Genomic DNA, 10,300 nt, shown 5'->3' with positions numbered 1-10,300 from the left:
ATAGATAGATAATTAAACAGCTATAATGTTTATTGGATGGGTTATAGTTACCTAAGTATATATAGTAATTATATTGTTATACATCTTTGGATATACAGTATATATAAATAGTATTAAATATAATACAAACACGCATATGTGTGTTTCTTTTTTTTTTTTTTCTTTTTTTTACTTTGTTTTTGTGTTTAGTTGTTTGTTGGTTATGTACATTTCTTAAAATTGTTAATAAAATTAGAATTAAGAAAAATATAATACAAAGGATGTACACTACGAATAACTATCTAATTTTATTGCCTCTGATTTTTATATCCTGGAGATAGGTGGACAGATAGATAAAGATCCATAACCAGATAGATAGAAATAATGTTACATAGGTTGGACTTGATGGCCTACTATGTAACTACGTGTGTTTATTAGGTTAGCTATATTTACTCAGATAAATGTATATTAAGTACATAGATAGGTGTCTTTGGTTATATGTATAAATATGACTATATATTAAACACAGTTTGTACATTACTATTAACTAATTAATTGTACTATACCCGATTTTATGTACAATCTATATATATATATATATACAGAAAGATAGACAGATAAAGATAGATTATATTGATACATAGATTGATAGACAGATAAAAAGATAGATAGATAGATAGATAGATAGATAGATAGATAGAAGATAGATAGATCTGTCTCTCTATCTATGGCTCCATTTCTATCCATCTACCTATTGCTCAGATATATTGTAGATAAAGTCAGGCACAGTAAAATGAAATAGTTAATTTGTAATGTCCAATCTTTGTATTATATATAATCCTATTTATACCCATAGATATATAAATATACATGTTTCCATAGATTCATACATGTATCCATAGATTTATATCTATGTAATTAATTTTACATTCTTCTAAGTCTATCTATCTATCTATCTATCTATCTATCTATCTATCTATCTATCTATCTATCTATCTATCTATCTATCTATCTATCTATCTATCTATCCCCTTATAGCTCTATTTGTCTACCTATATCTAAGATATATTGTACAAAAAAACAGGCACGTTAAAATGTAATAGTTAATAGTAGTGTACAATCTGTGTATTATATGTAATCCTATTTATACATACAGTATATCATATATATGTTATATGTAATTCATATACCTAAATATACATAAATCCAAGTAACTGTAATCCATCCAATAAACTTTATTGCTATTCTATCTATCTATCTATCTATCTATCTATCTATCTATCTATCTATCTATCTACTGTATCTTAAGCCACCTGCCAGCGCAATTTGTAAACTATGTATAAAATATGTAAACTAAATATGCATAGTGATATGCTGTCTCTATATGCTATATCTACTGTCCATATACTTATGGGTATTATATTAAATATCTAACTAACATATACTATATGGTATCTGTGTAGCTATTTTTCATCCCAGTATTATTCCACCCAATCTGCAGCATCATATACAGTATATGGTTTTATATATATATATATATATATATACATTTTCAGTTTCTATATATATATATATATATATATATATATATATATATATATATATATATATATATAAATACAGATATATATATCTATAAATCTATAGATATATATAATATATTTATAAACCAATTTCTTTGAACCACAGTCTAATATCTGGCAATGTTAAAAGCTTTTCCTTTCTGGCAGAATTATAGATGTAGTTTGTAATAGGAAGAACTCAGCATCCATAGACAAGATTTTAATTACTTTTTCCCCCATTCCTACTGTTCCTCGCCCCCCAACAAATCTGAGCAACCCCCCCCCCCCCCACACACACACACACACACACACACAGTTTTAACATAATCCCATCCCCATATATTGTATTATCTTTGCACTTGGCAGTACAAGGCTGACCCTGTACAGGTGATGGGTGGAGGTCTTCCTACAGCCCCTCTCCCCAACCCCCCCACTGGCTGCCCTATACAGATGTCTGGAGCTCAATGTCTTTTTGGCACCTGTCCCAAACATCCCATTAGCATTTGAAAAGTTGAGTCAACTCTCAGGACATCAACCTATGAATAGAAATACACAAAACTAAGAAAACACCCATCTCAGCCTATTTCACCTGCAAATCACTAATAACAACCTGTGGTAACGGTTCCACACATATTATAATTGCATTCATACAATTATTCACATCTAGGTAAAGATGAGCAAAACTGAACTTTTAGCAGCTCTTAAAAAATAATTATTACAATATATATTTTTTTTTTTATTACAATGGCCTAGTTATAAAACAGCAAAAAAAAAAAGGAAAAGGTATCTTTAACAAAATACATGAAATATGTTTGTAAAAAATGGATTTTATGTAAGTAAGTTGTAGACTAAAATGATTTAATATCATATGATTAACAGAATTTATTAGAAATCATATAAAATATACTATAATATAATGTAATATATACATAATTATATAATATTCAAACTGTCTTCAATTACCATTGGCAGTCCCTGATTTTTTTTAGAACTTATCTCCTCCACTAAAATAACTTTACCTGGATTTAAGTTGCAACAAAAAATAAATGTATATATATATATATATATACATAGATAGATAGATAGATAGATAGATAGATAGATACAGTATATATCTATCTATCTATATATATAGCTAGATATATATCTAGATGCATATATATCTATATCTATATCTATATATATATATATATATATATATATATATATATATATATATATATATATATATAAATGATATCCCCTTTTTAGGTATCAAAATTCTAAATTTTATAATAATCTTAATAATTACATTTTGATTTGGGGAGTACAATAGCTAGGCACTGTTGCTTTTTTTTCTCTGATTTATTTATTTCTCATCAAAGATTCCCACTAGTAATATTCATATATCTGTATATATATTATTATATTGTATTCATTTTGTAGCTATCAACATTTTAAAATAACCTTAATAATTAAATTGTGATTTGGGGAGTACAATAGCTAGGCACTATCACTTTTTTTCATCAAAGTTTCCAACTAGTAATATATATATATATATATATATATATATATATATATATATATATATATATAAAATTACTAGTGGGAATCTTTGATATTGAAAAATTATTACTCTAAAATGACTCACATAAATAAGTTAAAAATTATTAGCTATTGTCCTTTCAAAATGCTGCACATTGTGAGCTGGGGGAAAAAAATAAGGCAGTAAAAATAACTGGTAAAATGATTTTAAAATGTCAATAGTAACAAAGTAAAAATAAAATAATATGCTAACTGCCCATGATTATTCATGGCAGTCTCTAATTTTCATAATTGATCCTGCAAGAAAATAACTCTTATTACTTTCAAACAGCGGAAAATATGTTTACTATACACTTTATGTTTATTAACATACAAGAAAAAAATATTATATTTTATAGCTTGTAGAGCTTTCTGGTGTGGTGCTAAATCAATTTCAAGTGAACAAAAGAAAGAGCGAACTGTGAAATCTTAGCACACAAAAAAAAATATTATCCCCATAAGGAACATTGCAAAATTGTTTCCGTTTATTGGTGAATATAGTTACAAAGTTACATATTTGGTTGAAAAAAATATAGAGACAAAAAAATATATAATACACTAAAAAAAAATAAACACACTAAAGCTATATAGCTAATGTTACCACCAACTTTATGTATTCAAATATTTTTTATTTTCTTGATTAATGCTTTTTTATGCAGATTTATGGGTATTGTTTTAGGAAAAGTGAAAGCTACATAAAGTAGCTAAGGACATACAAACACTTATCTTGGACAATCCAACTAATCAGGCTCCAAAGAATATGCAAGTGAATGCTAATCAGTAGACTACCCTACATGTCTACAATAACATTGACACTACAATAGGGATTTGCATATGTATGAATGTACTTTCTCCTCCAAGTTGCAGTCTCTAGAAACCAAAAGAGCGAAGTTTGTGTTTCATTGGTTTAAATATGTGTAAAAAAAACAAAAAAAACATACTGTATATTTTTCTTAATAAAATATTCTTTATATATATATATATATATATATATATATATATATATATATATATATATTATATATATTTATTTATTTATTTTTTTAAATAATCTTCAACTCCAGGCTCCAGCTAAAACTTTCCTATTTGTTTTGGACAGAGCAAAGGGGGGTTGGGATTAGTGACTCTCAGCTTTTAAAGAAGTATTTGTCCACATTGGGAAGTATTCATTTCACTTTCTATCCCAGTTGTTGGAAATCTCTACAATGGGGGTTTTAGTCGGTTAGGACATTGGTTAGCCTTGATCACTGGCTGCCTTCAAGGCCGATCCCTCACATTTAATCGCTGCACACTGCAGCTTGAATAAGCTCAGTACAGCCTTTTTTTATTTTTATTTTTTCACTAATCTAAAATGCAGCTTATTGTTTACAATGTGCCTGTACACACAAATACACACATATGAGCATAACTATTAATGAATTTTCCCTAGTAATGTATTGTGCATGTGAACGCACATATACGCCCGAGTAAGCGCATAAATATGTGAGAATACGCTTTTTTGCTTTTTATTATATATATGTACACTCATTACATGTGCACGCATTGCTTCCTACTTAATAGTAATACACAACAGTGCATGGTAGCCAATCAGCTTCTAATGTCAACTTGTTCAATTAAGCTTTGACAAAAAAAAAAAAAAAAGGTGCAGAGCTGCACCAGGTTTTGTACTCTCCAGTTTTAGTAAATCATCCCCAGTGACTGCACTTTGCTTCTCCTCTCTACTACCCTGATAATAAAGTAAATTCTCTATAGCATAATGCATGCAGGTTTTTCATTACTGTATGTTTTGCTAATTTATTTATTTTTTCACAAATTTTTTTCTTTTCTTTTTTTATTTATTAAAGGTTTTATTGCATGTTATAATATATGTTTATACTGTAGTATTTTGTATGTAAAAGACAATTCACAAAGATTAAGATTGGGTTCCTATATATGAAAACACTACTAACTCTTGGCGGGCATTAGCTATCTATACAGCCTAATAAAAGAAAAGTATACTTTTCTTGTATTACTTATTACTTCTTTAATGCTGCCCATTATAGAATATAAAACTGATAATCAATATAGCAAGGATATGAATACACCTAAAGGGAGCATATCATTTTCTCGTATATGCTCCCTTTTGGTCTATTAAATATACCACTGAGTGTATTTTTATTATATCTGTTCCACAGGCACAAAAAATCATCCTGACAGAAATCTTGTGCTCTCTGCCTCTGGTCTGTTATTCGTTAACATTGTTCCCTGCTATCTCCATAGGCTACAAAACACCCCCTCATCCCAATATGGAGAAGAGATGGAGATGCTATATAGTCCAAACCCACTTAGTGCTCTAGGGTGACAACGCTGCTCAGTACTCTAGGACAGGAAGTGTGTTCATGGCAGGATTACTAGGTATAAATAAAGGGGAAAAAAAGAAAACGAATACAGCTACCAATATAAATTTTTGCTCTAGGGTTTAGATAAACGTTAAATAGTCAGCTGTGCCCATTATGAGGGATTCTCACCAACTCCATGCTGAGTTCTTGGGTCTCTACAGCTGCTGTGCCCATTATGAGGGGTTCCCACCATCCCTGTGCTGAGTTCCTGGGTCTGTACAGCTGCTGTGCCCATTATGAGGGGTTCCTCCCACCCCCATGCTGAGTTCTAGGGTCTACACACCCACAACATCCATTGTGAGGGTTTTCCACCACCCCTGTGTTCCTGGGTCTGCACCCTGACTGTGTCTGTTATGAGGGGTTTCCACTATTTGTACACGAAAGTTCCAAGTCCATACATTCACATTATAAGGGGTTCCCACTATTCTTAAATAATGCTTGTACTAAGCTCCTGACATTGACAGTCCTACACCTACCAAGAATGTCCTGAGTTCCTGGTTCTACACACATGCTGCATCCAATACAATGGGTTCTCACCATCCCTGCATTTGTGGCTCTAGACATCTACTTTTCTTAAGATAATGAGTTCCAACAATCCCTGCGCTAAGTCCCTGGGTCTGCACACCTTATCTGCCTATTATGTGGGGTCTTAAACATCCCTGTGCTAAATATCTGGGTTTGTACACATACTTTGCCTATTATGAGGTGTTCTCAACATCCCTGCACCTGTACACCTGCTGTGCTCATTATGAGGGGTTCCACCATCCCTGTGCTGAGTTCCTGGAACTGAACAAATAATGTCCCTATTATGCGGGACCCCCACAATCTGTGCACTAAGATCCTGTGTCCACACTCTCACTGTGCCCATTATCAGGCGCTCCCATCATCTCTGCGTTGATTTCCCAGATCTGCACACCTTCTGTGCTCATTATGAGTGGTTCCCACTATCCTTTTATTGAGTTCTTGGATCCACACACCTTTTTGGCCTATTATAAGACACTCCTACCACCCCGCAGATCTGGGAAATCAATGCAGAGATGATGGGAGCGCCTGATAATGGGTACAGTGGGAGTGTGGATCTTAGTGCACAGATTGTGGGGGTCCCACAGATAAGGTGCGCAGACCCAGGGACTTAGCGCAGGGATTGTTGGAACCCATTATCTTCAGCAAAGTAGATGTCTAGACCCATTGTGCTGTGTTCCAAAGTCTGCACACCCACTGCACCCATTATTAGACGTTTCCACCATCCCTGAGTTCCTGGATCTACATTCTTTGCCCACTAACTATGCCTATTATGAGGGGTTTCCACCATCTCTGTTTTCCTGGCTCTGCACCCTGACTGTGCCCATTATGAGAGGTTCCCACTATCCCTACACTAAATTCCTGGATCCATACACCCACTGTGCCCATAATGAGGGGTTCCCGCCATCTCTGTGCTGAGATCCTGAGTCTGCACACATGCTGCCCCCATTAAAAGGGGTTCCCACCATCCTTACATTCCTGGGCCTAGATATCTACTTTGCAGATTATGAATGGTCTTCAACATCCCCGTGCTAAATACCAGGGTTGCAATGTGCCTATTGTGAGGTGTTCTCACCATCCCTGTGCTGAGTTCCTGGGTCTCAACACATCTGTACATGTATTTAATAAAGGAATGCTATTTTGGATGTCATCTCTGAGTGCCGACCATCCCTTTCCTTATTCTCACACACCAACTGTGCCCATTATGAAGGCTTCCTAATAAATAAGAACGAACAAACTCTGGACAGCCGCACTCCAGATCGAATGAAAAGTGAAAAGTGCCTTTATTTCTTCAAATGAAAAAACTCCACATCACACGAATCACCACAGCAAAGGGAAAAATATATAACAAAATCCCTGACACGTTTCATGCTAAAACCAGCGCTTACTCATAGCTGAATGCTTCCTACCATCCCTGTGCTGACATCCTGAGTCTGCACACATGCAGCCCCCATTACAAGGGGTTCCCACCATCCTTGCTTTCTTGGGCCTAGATATCTACTTTGCAGATTATAATGGGTTCCAACAATCCCTGCTTTCCTGGGTCTGCACACATTATCTGCCCATTATGAGGGGTCTTCAACATCCCTGTACTAAATTTTCAGGTCTGCACACCCACTCTGACCGTTATTAGGTATTTTCTTCATCCCTGTGCCAATCTCCTGTATTTGTACACCTGATGTGCTTATTAAGAGGGGTCTCCACTATCCCTATGATAAATTCCTGGGTCTGCACACCTCCTATGCCAATTATGAGGGGTCCTCACCATGCTTGCACTAAGATCCTGCACCAATACTCCTACTGTTCTTATTATGAGGGGTTTCCACCACTCCTGTCCTGAGTTCCTGGGTCTGTACACATGCTGCACCCAATACAATGGGTGTCCACCATTCCTCCGTTTCTGGGCCTAGACATCTGATTTGATGAGTACAATGGGTTGAAACAATCCCTGCGCTAAGTCCCTGGGTCTGTACACCTTATCTGCTCATTATGAGGGGTCTTCAACATCCCTATGCTAAATACCCGGGTTCACACATGCGCTGTGCCTATTATGAGGTGTTCTCATCATCCCTGTGCTGAGTTCCTGGGTCTGAACACATGATGACCCTATTATGAGGGACTCCCACCATCTGTGCACTGTGTTAACACAACTGCACACCATTATGTTGGGTCCCCACTATCCTTGCACTAAGATTTTGGGTCCACACTCACACTGTGCCCATTATTAGTGGTTTCCACCATCCCTTTACTGAATTTGTGAGTCCGTACACCCACTGTGTCCATTATCAGGAGCTCCCACCATCTCTACGTTAAATGTTCCCAGATCTGTACACCTTCTGTTCTCATTATGAGGGGTTCCATCCTTGTGTTGAGTTCCTGGATCCACACATCTTCTGTGCTTATTATGAGAGGCTCTCACCATCCCTGTGCTGAGCTCCAAGGTCTGCACACCCACTGCACCCATTATTAGGGGTTTCCACCATCCCTGCATTCCTGGGTCTGTACACCTTCTTTGCCCATTATGAGGGGCTAGAACCATTCCTGTTCCTGTGCAAGGACTGCATACTAACTGTGCCCAATATGAGGGGTTTCCACCATCCCTGTGTTTCTTGGTCTATACACCCACTGTGCCCATTATAAGGGGTTCCCACTATCCCTGCACTGAGTTTCTGGATCTGCACAACGGCTGTGCCCATTATGTGGGGTCTCTACCTTCCTTGCACTAAGATCCTGGATCCACACACCCACTGTGCCCATTATGAAGGGTTCCTACCATCCCTGTGCTGAGTTCCTGAGTCTGCACACATGCTGCGCCTATTACAAGGGGTTCCCACTGTCCTTGCATTCCTGGGCCTAGACATCTACTTTGCTGATTATAATGGGTTCCAACAATCCCTCCCTGTGCCAAATTTTCAGGTTTGCACACGCTGTGACCATTGTTCGGTATTATCATTACCCCTGTGTCCATTTCCTGTGTCTGTACACCTGTTGTGCTCATTAAGAGAGGTTCCTACAATCCCTGTGCTGAGTTCTCACTTCTGTACACCTGCTGTGCTCATTAAGAGGGGTCTCCACCATCCCTGTGATGAATTCCTTGGTTTTCACAGCTGCTGTGCCTATCATGAGGGGTTCCCACCATCCCTGTGATGAATTCCTGGGTTTGCGCAAATTCTGTGCCCATCATGAGGGGTTCCCACCATCCCCGTGTTGAGTTCTTTGGCCTGCATAACTGCTGTGCTCACTGACGGTGCCCCATGGTGGCCTTCCTTTGTGGCATCTGGTAGTGTCCACTCAAAAAATACAATCATTGATTCTAATTTAACGTAATGCTAAATCAAGGACAGGTAGCAGGAGAGCTGAAAGCATAGCCAGCCCAGTACTAGGGAGTGGAGCTGTGGTTATAAGTTGTCGGGGGCAGCGGGGCTTTTCCAAGACATTGTGCTACCTGGGACCAAGAATAAAATGCTGTCCCTTCACCCCCCCAACAAAAAAAACATCATGCCTACCAAAAGGTCCTCACATCCATTATTTTATATCATGATAATTAAAACTAAAATGTAATCAGGAAGTCAGAGTTACATGCAACAGCATTTTGTCTATATGCAAAATTCTGTGACATACTATTATGGGGCAGGCTAGGGCACTATATAGACAGGCTAGGGTAGTATATAGACAGGCTAGGGTAGTATATGGACAGGCTAGTGTAGTATATAAACAGGCTAGGGTAGTATATAGACAGGCTAGGGCACTATATAGACAGGCTAGGGTAGTATATATATGTTTATTTTTTTCTGCAAACAACTGCTCTATAACCCTTAATACAAATGTTTTTAAGCCACTTAGCGACCACCCACCCACAGTGTACTGTGGAAGAGCGGCTGCTGTAGACAAACCTTCATACCCGTAGGTTGCGTGCATGTGTGCCCCCCACCCAGCACCCACTCTGATTGTACACAGTGGGAGGCTGCCAGCAAGTCCGGGTCAATAAATCATGGCCGTGACCTGCTGATTGGCTGTGTGCAGTCACAGCCAAGAGCTCTATCAACACAGGGCTCTGCAAAGAGGGATCAATCTCTGTGTTTCTCATCCATGCAAAGCATGGCCCCACCCCTCCCTCTCCTCATTGGCTCACTGGCTGTGATTGCCATTGGCTCCCGCTGCTGTCTCAGCCAATGAGGAGGGAGAGTCCCAGGAGAGCCAAGGCTCTCGTGCACATCGCTGGATCGAGAGGGAGCTCAGGTAAGTATTAGGGGGGGCTGCTGCACAGAGGAGGGTTTTTTACCTTCATTCAGACAC

Source organism: Lithobates pipiens, unplaced genomic scaffold (assembly GCF_037356315.1).
Source record: "Lithobates pipiens isolate NorthernLeopardFrog02 unplaced genomic scaffold, aLitPip1_a1.2 Scaffold_27, whole genome shotgun sequence".
Classification (NCBI taxonomy): Eukaryota; Metazoa; Chordata; class Amphibia; order Anura; family Ranidae; genus Lithobates; species Lithobates pipiens.
The sequence above is the reverse complement of the archived record's forward strand: the minus strand, read 5'-3'. Positions refer to the sequence as shown.